The sequence below is a fragment of the Scomber japonicus genome, chromosome 1 (assembly GCF_027409825.1).
Source record: "Scomber japonicus isolate fScoJap1 chromosome 1, fScoJap1.pri, whole genome shotgun sequence".
Classification (NCBI taxonomy): domain Eukaryota; kingdom Metazoa; phylum Chordata; class Actinopteri; order Scombriformes; family Scombridae; genus Scomber; species Scomber japonicus.
The window spans coordinates 383072-395517 of record NC_070578.1 but is presented as its reverse complement, the minus strand read 5'-3'; positions in this window follow the sequence as shown (position 1 = coordinate 395517).

The window sequence follows — 12446 nt, the reverse complement described above, 5'->3', positions numbered from 1 at the left end:
CTCTCATTTAGTACATAATTGCTCTCACTGTAGTTGTGATTAGCTGTGTGTAGTTGCCATTTTGGGAGTTTTTCATCCAACATAACTAAATCAATGGGGGGAAGAAATCTGTGAAATGTTTTCTTTTTTTCATCAAGACAACATTCATGACAACCCAGAGTTGAGACCAGGAGACAGAGCTGTAGTCCTGCACATTTCTCTGTGCTTCCATTAGAGCAGTCACCCACCCAATTACATATAGAAACTGTGTCTGTTCCCCAGCCTCATAAAATCCTTAAACAAATTAAATCAGCAGTAAACAAGAGTTATTTATAAAAAAAAATCTCAAATAAATGAATACCATTTCTGCAAAAGTACATACTATAATAGTAAATAGGAGAATTACATGTGGACTTTTAAACATTAGATCTCTGGAAGCTTTGTGTCATGTATAAGAATCCCAAATCCTGACCCCAGCTGAGAGAAACTACACCATACACGGTGGGAAACTTGAGTTCTTTGCTCTAATATGGGCATTGTATGACAAATTTCCTTTTCTATGTGCCACACTTTACCATTTATTCTGACAATAATGGCTGATTTCTGCACTGCCAAATTAAATGCAGTTGTTCAACACTGGGTGAGAGAATAGGCTGACTTTTGCTTCAACATCAAATATACCGATACAGATACACTTTGCTGTTCCTCTGTATATGTAAAAACATATACAGAGGAGGAGGAGAGGCCATGATGCCATAATGCAACCTGGGAGGGAAGTTATTCAGCCCTCTTTCTGGATGTAAACCCACACCTATCCACACCTACCTGCAAACAGACTTGATGAGTTGATACAAGCCCCAAATTAAGACCCAGCCAAGTCATAAAGCTAAAGAGGTGCAATAATAATCTATCTGATAAAATCTGCAAGTGTTGAGTGGAAGCACGAGAAATCTCCTTCAGCAATGGCGCCAGTAATACTTGGAAGATGGAAGCGAATGTCGATGCACTACAGAGATAAAATAGTTAGTCCCCAAAGCCAAGTTCCAGTGACTTGCACTGAAGCCCTGCATAACATCATGGATAATATGGGCATGGAGAGGGTCCTTAATCTCACCAAGGAAAGATTTTATGGGCCCTACGGGATTATGTGACAGAATAATGTAGTTGTATAAAACAAAAAATCACAAAACACAAAACATGTGCACCCATGAGCTGAGTAACATGTAGCTCACACCTCGAACTGGTTTATGTAGACTACTTCCAGTTCGAGAAGAATAAAGGAATATGTGAGTATATCTTAGTGTTCAATTATCACTTCACCAGAATTGCTCTAATTTATCCAACAGTAAACAAATCTGGATGGACTGCAGCATCTGTAATGACTTTGTGCCTTGTTTTGGCTATCTAAACTAACCACACCAAGACTACCAAACCTCTTCTGTGCACAGTTATCAGTACCGGACCATTCTCGGTAACCTCCATACCCCCCTCAAAATATCCCAGCTGAGTGTTTCAACCGCACCTTACTGCAGATGTTACGGACATTGACAGAAAAGAAGAAAAAGAGATGGAAAGAATATCCTCTGCATGTGATACATGCATATAAGTGCACTTGTCATGAGTCCACTGGATACTCACACACTACCTTATCTGTTGTTTGGCAGAGATTTTTTGGAAGAGAGACATCCTGAGACACAAAGGATAGGCTCAGAAATGGTCACAAAGGATGATGGAAGTATATTGCATTGCAAACAGAAACAGCATTGCATCAACTTGTTGAGGTGTCTACCTGTTATGTGTGAGACACTTCCCACCCATACCTGTCAAATAATTCTAAATTAATTGATAAAAAATGTTCTAAATTAAATAATACATGGACATTGTCAGTAGGAGCTGAATTTGAATTCAGCTGAAGTTGAATTATAGCATAACCTTTACATAACCTTTGTACAGCTGACTGATGCCTCTAAATCTGTAAGTTTTAGCCATTAAGGCTTTGAAATGTAAAAATATCTTATGTTTTGGGCTTTTATGAATTGTGATGCTTTTATGTATACCAAGAAATATCCTATAGATTGTTAAAGTTATGGCTGTTTACCATATATGGATGATGTGATGGAGGCAGCCTTAAAGCCTCCATCATATAATAATAATATTGTATAAAATATGAAAGAAATGTCAGGGCTTTCTTGCCATTGGGTTTTGGGGGTTCTCCTTTTTTATGCAACTCTTTGGCTCTTTTTTGCAGCCTTAGAGAGTTACTTTGCACTTTCCAAACAAATTTCCTGCCTTGCTCATCTTAGGTTATCTGACTAGTCTCTCTTTAAGGTAAGAAGATCTCCTCCCTTGGGATAGGCTGACAGCAGAAATACAAAAAGTGATTGTATTAGCCAGGCATGCCAGCAGTACTATCACTTCTTACTAGGAGGAGAAACTCTGAGTCAGATGGATGTCAGCATCCAGTGCCAATGCCAATCCCCTATCACCTCCAGGACAAAAGGAGGATGTACAGTAAACATTGTTCAGTCATTCAATCCTGCACATTAAAGAGAAGCTTTTTCATCAACTCACAATGCTGCTACATTCTTTAGTCCAGAGCAGGGAGGAGGCTCCCCTGTGACACACTAGCTGCCTTTCATCTCAGTAGCCCACCACAGCTCAACACACTTGGTATGACTTTTAGTCAACTGACTTTTATACTTCCAGGGTCTCACCTGCCTTATGGGGACAAAAGACAAGTCCCCATAATTAATCTTAGGGTGAAGATTTGGTTTAAGGTTAAGGTTAGGTTTAGGTTAAGTCACAAGGAAATGAATGTAAGTTAATGTAATGTCCTCTTTTTTATATAACTATAGTTTTGTTGTTTTGGGTTTTTTTGTAAAGCTAAACAACAATGCCTAACATATTTGCAAAAAGATCAAAAGTAGTACAAAAGAGGAAACTCAGTAGGGATCACCTGCTAGTACTGCTTGATGTTCCCTTCAAGCTGTGGAGGAGAAGGAGACGAGGCAGCTGTGTCAGAGCAGAGAACCGTGCCAGGAGGGGACTGTATATACCTGTCCTCCCTTTCATGAGAAATGTAAGATCACTCCTCAGTAAGATGGATGAGTTAGCAGGCTGACCTGGCACCAGAGTGAAAACCCTGAGTACATCATGGTGTTTACACAGACATGGCTGACCACGGTAACTCCAGACACGATTGCTGAGCCTGACAGTTTCCTGCTGATACTCCCCACTGCTCTTCCATCTGCACCCATCCCCCACATCCCCCAGCACAGAGCCTCCTTCTTCAACCTGTCCCTCAGAACACTCAAGGCGAGAGGGGCTGGGGGTCCAAGTGGAATCCGCTTAAGGCTCATGAAGTCCTACGTAGACCAGCTCTGCGGGACAGTTAAGCACATCTTCAACCTGAGCCTGAAGCTAAGTAGAGTGTCTGTGGAAAACGTCCTGCGTTCTGCCAGTGCCCAAGACTCCACACCCTAAGGACCTCAACAGCTACAGGCTGGTGGCACTAACATCCCACCTGATGAAGACCCTGGGGTGGCTGGTCCTTGACACAGGACTGGATGCCTGATGAACTGCCTCCAGATCAATGTAGGAAAGACCAAAGAGCTGGAGGTGGATTTCCGCAAGTGCAGACACTCTCCTCCAGCACTGGTGAACATCCAGGGAACGGACTCTGAGATGGCATCTTAGTACTGGGTGTTCACTGAACAATAAACTGTAGCATGGATCCCTGACCGGATTCGAACCAGGGACGCTGTGATTATGTGGCATGCGCTCTAACCATTCAACCACCAGGGTGCTCCCACTTTTTCACTTTTAAATCCCTAATAAAACCCTAATATCAATATCACATGTACATTCATCATTCTGACAACACCAACATTGCTCTTGTACATAAAGTTACTTTTTCTTTTTTTTTTTACTACTGTACTACTTTTTATTTATTATTTTACTTTTTATTAATGCTCTTTCAATTTTTTCTATCCACTTGCTGCTGTAACACAGTAAATTTCCCCACCGTGGGAATAATAAAGGATTATCATATCTTATCTCATCTTATCTTGATGTTGAAACAACATCAAGATAAGATGCACAACAAATAGTACAAACGTAGTTTGAATTGTGAAATAAATAATAATAAATAATGACCAAAGATAACATCACACAACCATCATTTTGCAATTTTTGAAGAAATTGAGTGTTTTGTAATTGATTTCAGTACAGTTAGTTTTTCCTTTTTCCAAATCTGACCTGAACAGCGTGAATAATGATGGTGGTTCCTTTGTATTGCTGTGATTTTTTTCATTGAAAAAAATCAGATCCTTGTCAACAGAAATCTCACCAGTGTGATGTGAAAGGATTCGCTCCAGTTCCAGGTTTGTCAAAGTTACAGTAAAGTAGACATTTTACTTTACCCACCAATTTCCATGAAAAAGAATGTCTAACTTTCTCCCCTAACTGTGCAGTCAAATAATTAAGATGTCATCATGTAGGAAAGCTTATCTACTGCCCATTAGAAACTGTGATGAGAGATTCTATATCTAAGCTCCTTTTGTTTAACACTATTTGTGAATGAACTTGCAAATTGCTCTGATCTGAAAACACAAAGCACTCTCTCACTGCTTCTAACAGACTGGGTAAGTGGCTGGGCTGATGTGAATTGGTGAGAAACCGTAAGGAGTAAGTGTCCCTTCCTGACATCAAAAGACTGCTATCTAACTTCTGTCAGCTTAGGGAGGGCGGGATGACAGAAGGCAGCCAGGCAGACACATATCCCTCTGCAAGCTGAGCCCAGAAAGCACTCTGTGTTGAATGGATGTTGATGCAGAGGCCTGCACCAGTGATGAAACCCTATGAAAATATGGTGCCAAAAAGAAAACTGAGACAATGTCCGCAGTCCATCCATCCAAGCAAGTAAGTTTCGGTTCTAAAATGGTCCTAGCATGGTTGAACATCTACATTGTCTTCCACAACTGCCTTTTCATCAGGTGAGCATACATTTCAGTTGTATATCTTACACTTGAGAATGAACCCCCCCCCCCCCCCCCCCCCCAATTGAAGTATCTGCACCTTTATTCAAATGGCAATGCATTTTGCAAAATGGCAATTCAATCTTCAATGTTGCAATGCAATTTGAAAATGCATTTGGCAATTCACAGTTCAATTTGCAAAGTGGTAATGCAATCCTCACATCACTTTGTATTTTCTTAGGTTAAACAACACAATGAAATACAACAGCGCCCCTGTTTACTGGATTGCATTTCAACACACGTTATCCGCACCCATAGACATATATACGTAGACACCGCATTGACTGCTGCTGCCGATTTGAGCGACGTGCCTACACACTTATGGAGTTTATTCCCTATCTTAATTCAAGAGCATATTAAATGGATTTGAGAGCAGTATTTATTGATTTCATCAGATTTTGTGATATTTTCTCTCAAAACTCTGCTCTCACACTCAAATTTGCTCTGCGCATGCTCGCACTGTGTCCTCGCACTCGGTTACAACGCTGCTCACGCAGATTTCCTGCGCTCAAACTTGAGTTCTTCCTCTCGTGCTCAAGTAGCTGGTGCTCGCGGATCTCTGCTCTGCTCTTGGATTTTTTGTGGATCAAAGCTGTCAGCCAATCGAAGGCCGGCTAGTATTGACCAATCAGACTAATAAAGTTGTTCATGCAACTGTTGCATGTATACCTGTGTAGTAATATTTAGTAACAGTTTGTTACAGACTGAAAAATAGTTAAAAAGGGGTAGGAAATTAAAACGCTTTTTTACTATTATAATACATTATAGCTATTTTAATGAAAATCACGGACTCGTGTGTATTTATTAAATGATATTTTATTCCAACAGTGGTCAAAAAAATTAAAGAAACCACATTTATTACAGCACCGGAGGTCAGGAGTGAATAAACCCGGTTGAAAGAGTGCCCGCTCGTATGCGACGCTCCTCGAAGAACAGCGAACGCACCCATAAATAAACAGGGACAGTCTGATTGGTCAATACTAGCCGGCCTTCCTATTGGTTTACAGCTTTGATCCACAAAAAATCCAAGAGCAGAGCAGAGATCCGCGAGCACCAGCTACTTGAGCACGAGAGGAAGAACTCGAGTGTGAGCGCAGGAAATCTGCGTGAGCAGCGTTGTAACCGAGTGTGAGGACACACTGTGAGCATGCGCAGAGCAAATTTGAGTGTGAGAGCAGAGATTTGAGAGAAAATATCACAAAATCTGATGAAATCAATAAATACTGCTCTCAAATCCATTTAATATGCTCTTGAATTAAGATAGGGAATAAACTCCATACACGCTGGCCATCTTGGTACAGGGCCACTGGCTCCTGCAGCGCACTATGTCCATAGAGGAATGACGTGTTTGCACTATTAAAAAGTGATCATGCATCACTCACTTGTAATAAAAAATAAATAAATAAATAAAATTGCAAAATTACAAAAGTTGCAAAAATTACACAGGTTGTTTGTTACAAATGTCAGACAGATAGATAGACAGACACGTTTTTAACAAATCAAACCGTTTAGAAATCGGTCGAGATTTCAGTGAATAATTCTACTTTGAGATTGTGGAGTAGCTCTTACCTCCATAGATACACATGCACTACTGCCTCTGCTAGCCCTGTACTAAGATGGCGGCGCTTTAGGCATGCCTCTCCACAGTCAATACGGTGTCTATGTATATACGTATTTGGGTCTGTTCGAAACCGCATACTGTCCTACTACTCGTACTAACTCTGACGTCATTTGAAGTATGTAGTGTGTTTAACTGTGCAGTATGTGATTTAGAGTATGTGAGAAGTTCCTGGATGACGTCACTACTCGACGCCCACTTCAAAAGGGGAAATCGCATTAAACCACGTGAGATGTAGAATGAGACCCGCCAAAAGCTAATAAAAGGAAAAGGAAATAAAAGGAAAAGGAAATAAACCAACAAACAAGAAGGATGTCGGACCGTCTGTAAGTGTCAGCGTATTTTATATAAATATCATAGTATGGAATATAAATGGAGAAACAGAACAAAGCAAGCCCCGTTGCTGTGAAAACTCAGTTAGCAAAGTTTCCGAGGAGGTTAACGTTAACGTATTTACCTGTTTGATAAGTGCCATAACGTTACGTCTATACGTTTTATTCTACTGAAAAGGGCTGGCCTAAGTAGATGAATCTAAGCTAATGACAGTCGGTGTTGTAACGTAGCCAGCAGAAAAACATTTTTCTCAGCGTGGTCCAGTGCAGCAATTTAAAATGAGCTTGACGCTGACATGAACGGGCCATATCAGTTAATTGAGAGCCTGTCCGCAAGCATTTGTGTGTGCCATAATTAGTTTGGTTGAAGTTGTTGAACTCTGAACAGATGAACAGGCCATAAACTCTACCAGCTTACCAAACATCATGTATAAAGAAGTGAACTAATACAGTGCAGAGAAAGCCATTTGTATGGGTTTCTACTGAGAGTTTAACCATGTACCATCAACAACATACTCTGTCAGAGTAACAGAAATTATTGGACCATAGCTTCTGGATCATGAGGTTACATTCGTGTTTTTGAGGGAGTTGTGTGCACAAATTTATGTTTATGTTTGCTTTCAGCTCCACCCAACCATTGTAACTGATGTAAACCTCCAGTGGTTTTTGAAGACCAGAAATATGTGTGTGATGGAGATCATGCAAATATTGATGCTCATCCAAAGTCATGGAAGAGCAGCTGTTCGCCATGGAGGTATGTTTTAATTTCAAATCCAGAGACTTCTATGCAGGTGTTGTGCAATGTTGTAAATGTGTTCTTTATTTAAGGTCAGGAGTTTATACCAATGGCTGCATGAATGTTGTATTGGAGAACATATATAACATATATAAGAATTTCACTTCATAATTCAAAATTCAAAATGCAATTTCTATTTGTTTGCAGGTTATAAAATGTTGAGGTGCCTGCGTGGCTGTGTGAAAACCCCACATCATCATTGCTGTTACTGTGGACAGGACCTGTGGTTTCAAGTTAGCTGCAGCGAGGGTATGTTCGCTTCCTGTTTTCAAAATAAAAACACCAATTCTATCGTTATGGTTTTCTTAATAATAAAAGGCAACGGGTGTTTAATTTTGTGAAAATGACAGGAAGTGTGTTACTCGCTACCATAGATACGACTTGCTAACTCCGAATTCGCAGGAACAAAACTTTAAGCAGATGTTGTTTGGAAAAATTAGCGTCACATTGTGGATCTAAAGGGTTACTTTCTCACCTAAAAAGTTTAGAAATGTGGATAAAGTGATATATTTATAGAGTTAGAGCTAAAATGAAATCCGCTTCAGCCTGCTGATTTCAGCTCGGGTAGGGACGAAATGCATTGTGGGATATTGTGTAGTTTACTACAGTGTAAACGGTCTGCTTACTATCTGGTCATTTAGTGTGTAGTGTGTAGGATGGAAGTATGTAGTATAGAAGTATGTAGTATGTAGTATGCGGTTTCGAACACAGCTGCACCAACATTCAAATTGAGAATGCAATCTGTCAGTTCTCTCATCAGGGCGGGTCTTCCTTAACAATATCACGTGACTTCTCAGCTGTGTCCAGGTATTGGGTAATACAGGTAGCGTTCATGCGCATGCACTGGTCAAAAGGAGGCCAGAGCGAGAAACGGTGAATGTGGTCAATTAAAGTGGAGAAGGAGAGAGTGACCGAGAAACATCCAGAGAGGAGAAAAAATGACATATAAGAACTTTGACCAGACAAGGACCGGCGGACACATCAGTGGTTTCTAACCGGCGGAGGGACAGACGGACCGGAGAGTGAAAGCGGACAGGTGAGTAACATCAGCTCTGCTGTGCTTCACATAAAGAGTAATGTTACCTGTCTGGACATTCAGCTCACTGTCTAGTTTATTAAGATCTGCTGTCATTGTGATGTTAGCTGTAAAGTAGCAGCAGAGTTGTTACTACAGCTGTCTGACTCTGCACGTTAACATGTCAGCTAACGTTAGCAGTGTGCTAACATACAACCAAACATATTAGCTTCATGTTTGTAAACACTTGGCAGTAGTGAACAAACACCAGATACACAGAGCACCTGCATAACACAGGTGAGCAGACGCTGGAGACTCACAGCTGAATATGTATATTGCCCTGCTTGCTTGTAATATTTCATAAATTCCCCACATCAGTACTCCTATCCTGTGAAATAAGGTCATATTACATCAGTAACAGCATTACCTCTGGATTGACTAACTTTATATAGAACATGAAAACTGCATCTTGTCATAGTAAAATCTTGCATTTGACCACTAATTAAATGTTAATAATTCTTCTCATTTCAAGAAATTATTCAGGACCTAGACGAGTCTCATCAGCTGCTGCAGCACTGTCCTCACCTGGTGACCCAACAGCCACATCCTACCCTGCCAGGGGTCAGGGGTCAGACCCTATAGCCACATCCTACCCTGCCAGGGGTCAGGCGTCAGACCCTACAGCCACATCCTACCCTGCCAGGGGTCAGGGATCAGCCAGCCTGGTGTTTCTGTCAGAGATGCAGGGAGATTCACTCCAACATTAACCACTTAGAGACTGAAGAGTGGTGATACCAAGTTGCTGTGTGTGGAGGATCTGTCACTTAGACTCAGCCTACATTCATAGCAGAGTGTAAGCAGTTTTAAAGCATTTCCCTAATTTTATTGGTATTTACTATTGATGTTGTACATTTCAACTTATTTTTGTATTCACTGTGTGATTCTGTTTAATGACAAATGTAAATATATTTGGAGAATAAATACAGTGTGTGATACAGAGAGATTAGGAGGCACAACTGAAGCAAAAAACAGTATTTATTGAGGGGAATAGAAATGGGAGGTTGTGCTGGGAAAAGGCTGAAGATGAGCTGAGCAGCAGCCAAGCAGGTCTAGAGAAGAATCCAGGGCAGAGCAGGGTCCAGGTCTGATGAACAGGGCTACAGGATGAGAGGCTGGAAGGTTTCTGGCAAGACTCCAGTTGTGTGTCTGGGAGTGCCCTTAAAAAATAAATACAATGTCATTATTAGTCTTGTGCCATTGTTAATGGATGATTGAGTAGACCCTGACATGGTGGCAAATGTAATGTGCAATATAAAACATTCATATAACTGTGGATTAAAACAACTGTGTGAAGCAAATATGTGCTGATTTTATTTTTGAGACCAAGCGTCACCTGTACCTCTGCTGACCTGTGTCCTGTGAAGCTCTTCAGTGGATGGTGCAGGGTCACTTGAGGTGCAATAAGTTTTGGGTCACCAGGCCTTGATTTCTTTTCCAGCTGAATAAAAAACAAACATAATATTGAACATCATCTAACAAACAACATGCAGGTTTTCCAAAATTATGTTTTATCAATCAATCAATCAATCAATCTTTATTTGTATAGCGCCAAATCACAACAAAGTTATCTCAAGGCACTTTACACATAGAGCAGGTTCTAAACCAAACTCTTCAGGTTTTAACTTTAAAGAGACCCAACATTCCCATGAGCAACAGTGGCGAGAAAAAACTCCCTTTTAACAGGAAAGAACCTCAGAACCAGACTCAGAGTGGGCGGCCATCTGCCTCGACCGGTTGGGGTTGAGAGGAGAGAAAGGAAGGATAGAGGAGAGAAGCACATTGAAAATCAACAATGAAGCTAGAAGGTCCGGGACTGGAATCCGTCATCCGGACGTCTACAGACCCAGATTACCTGTGAGACGAGAAAGCACAGACAACTCCGGTTGTAGTATTGAGCTATTTTCTTTAGACATACATTTCTACATTTTAGTGTTGATTTACTGTATATTTTCTTTTCTTATGCAATGCCTGATGCTCTAGGTCAAGATTTTCCAAGAAAGTTATCAAAAGATAGCAACAGCAATAATGTCGTTGTGCTTGTACAATGACAATAAAGTCTTCTAAGTTCTAAGTTATGCAGCTAACATCAGCTAATGTTTGGTTGTATGTTAGCACACTGCTAACGTTAGCTGCCGTGTTAACGTACAGAGTCAGACAGCTGTAGTAACAACCATAGACTGTATAAAAGAATGACAGCAGATCTTAATAAACTAGACAGTGAGCTGAATGTCCAGACAGGTAACATTACTCTTTATGTGAAGCACAGCAGAGCTGATGTTACTCACCTGTCCGCTTTCACTCTCCGGTCCGTCTGTCCCTCCGCCGGTTAGAAGACCACCGATGTGTGAAACAGTAAACAGGGGCGCTGTTGTATTTCATTGTGTTGTTTAACCTAAGAAAATACAAAGTGATGTGAGGATTGCATTGCCACTTTGCAAATTGAACTGTGAATTGCCAAATGCATTTTCAAATTGCATTGCAACATTGAAGATTGAATTGCCATTTTGCAAAATGCATTGCCATTCAAATAAAGGTGCAAGAATACCATGTTGATATGTAATTCACATAATTTAATTTTAATTCCTAATTTTCATTGAGATAATTAAAACTGTATTGAAGATTGCATTATCGCTTTGCATATTGAATTGTGAATTGCCAAATGCATTTTCAAATTGCATTGCAACATTGAAGATTGAATTGCCATTTTGCAAAATGCATTGCCATTTGAATAAAGGTGCAGATACGCTTCCATACCCCCTCCCTTCTCAAGCTGCACATTAACTAAGAACTTTATTAGAGCAGAGAACCATTTCTTCTCAGACAAATACACATTAACATGATGTGGTCTGTACTCCTGCTAACAAAGCTGTACATCCTCTATGTTATTTAAATTCCACTAAATTATTCCTGAACGTGTGCATACATTATTATTATATTTCAATCAATCAATCAATCTTTATTTGTATAGTGCCAAATCACAACAAAGTCATCTTACGGCACTACATGTGCAGGTCTAAACCGTACTCTTCAGGTTTAATTTTAAAGAGAGCCAACATTCCCACATGAGCAAGCACTTGCCAACAGTGGCAAGAAAAAACTCCCTTTAACGTGAAGAGACCTCAGGGAGACAGAGAGGAAGGATAGAGGAGAGAAGCACATTGAAAATCAACAATGAAGTTAGAAGCTCCGGGACTGGAATCTGTCATCCGGACGTCTACAGGCCCAGATTACCTGTGAGACGAGAAAGGACAGACAACTCCGGGGAAGAAGTTTAGTTTATTGTTGTGAATGTTGATGGATATAGATGGATGGATAGAGAGGGAGAGGGAGAGAGAGGAGCTTAGTGCATTATGGGAGTCCCCCAACAGTCTAAGCCTATAGCATCATAAACTAGGAGCTGGTCCAGGACAAGCCTGGCCGGCCCTAACTATAAGCTTTATCAAAAAGGAAAGTTTTAAGCCTACTCTTAAATGTAGGGAGGGTGTCTGCCCCCCCGGACCAAATCTGGAAGATGGTTCCACAGGAGAGGAGCCTGATAGCTGAAGGCTCTGCCTCCTGTTCTACTTTTAGAGATACTAGGAACCACAAGTACACCTGCATGCTGGGAGCG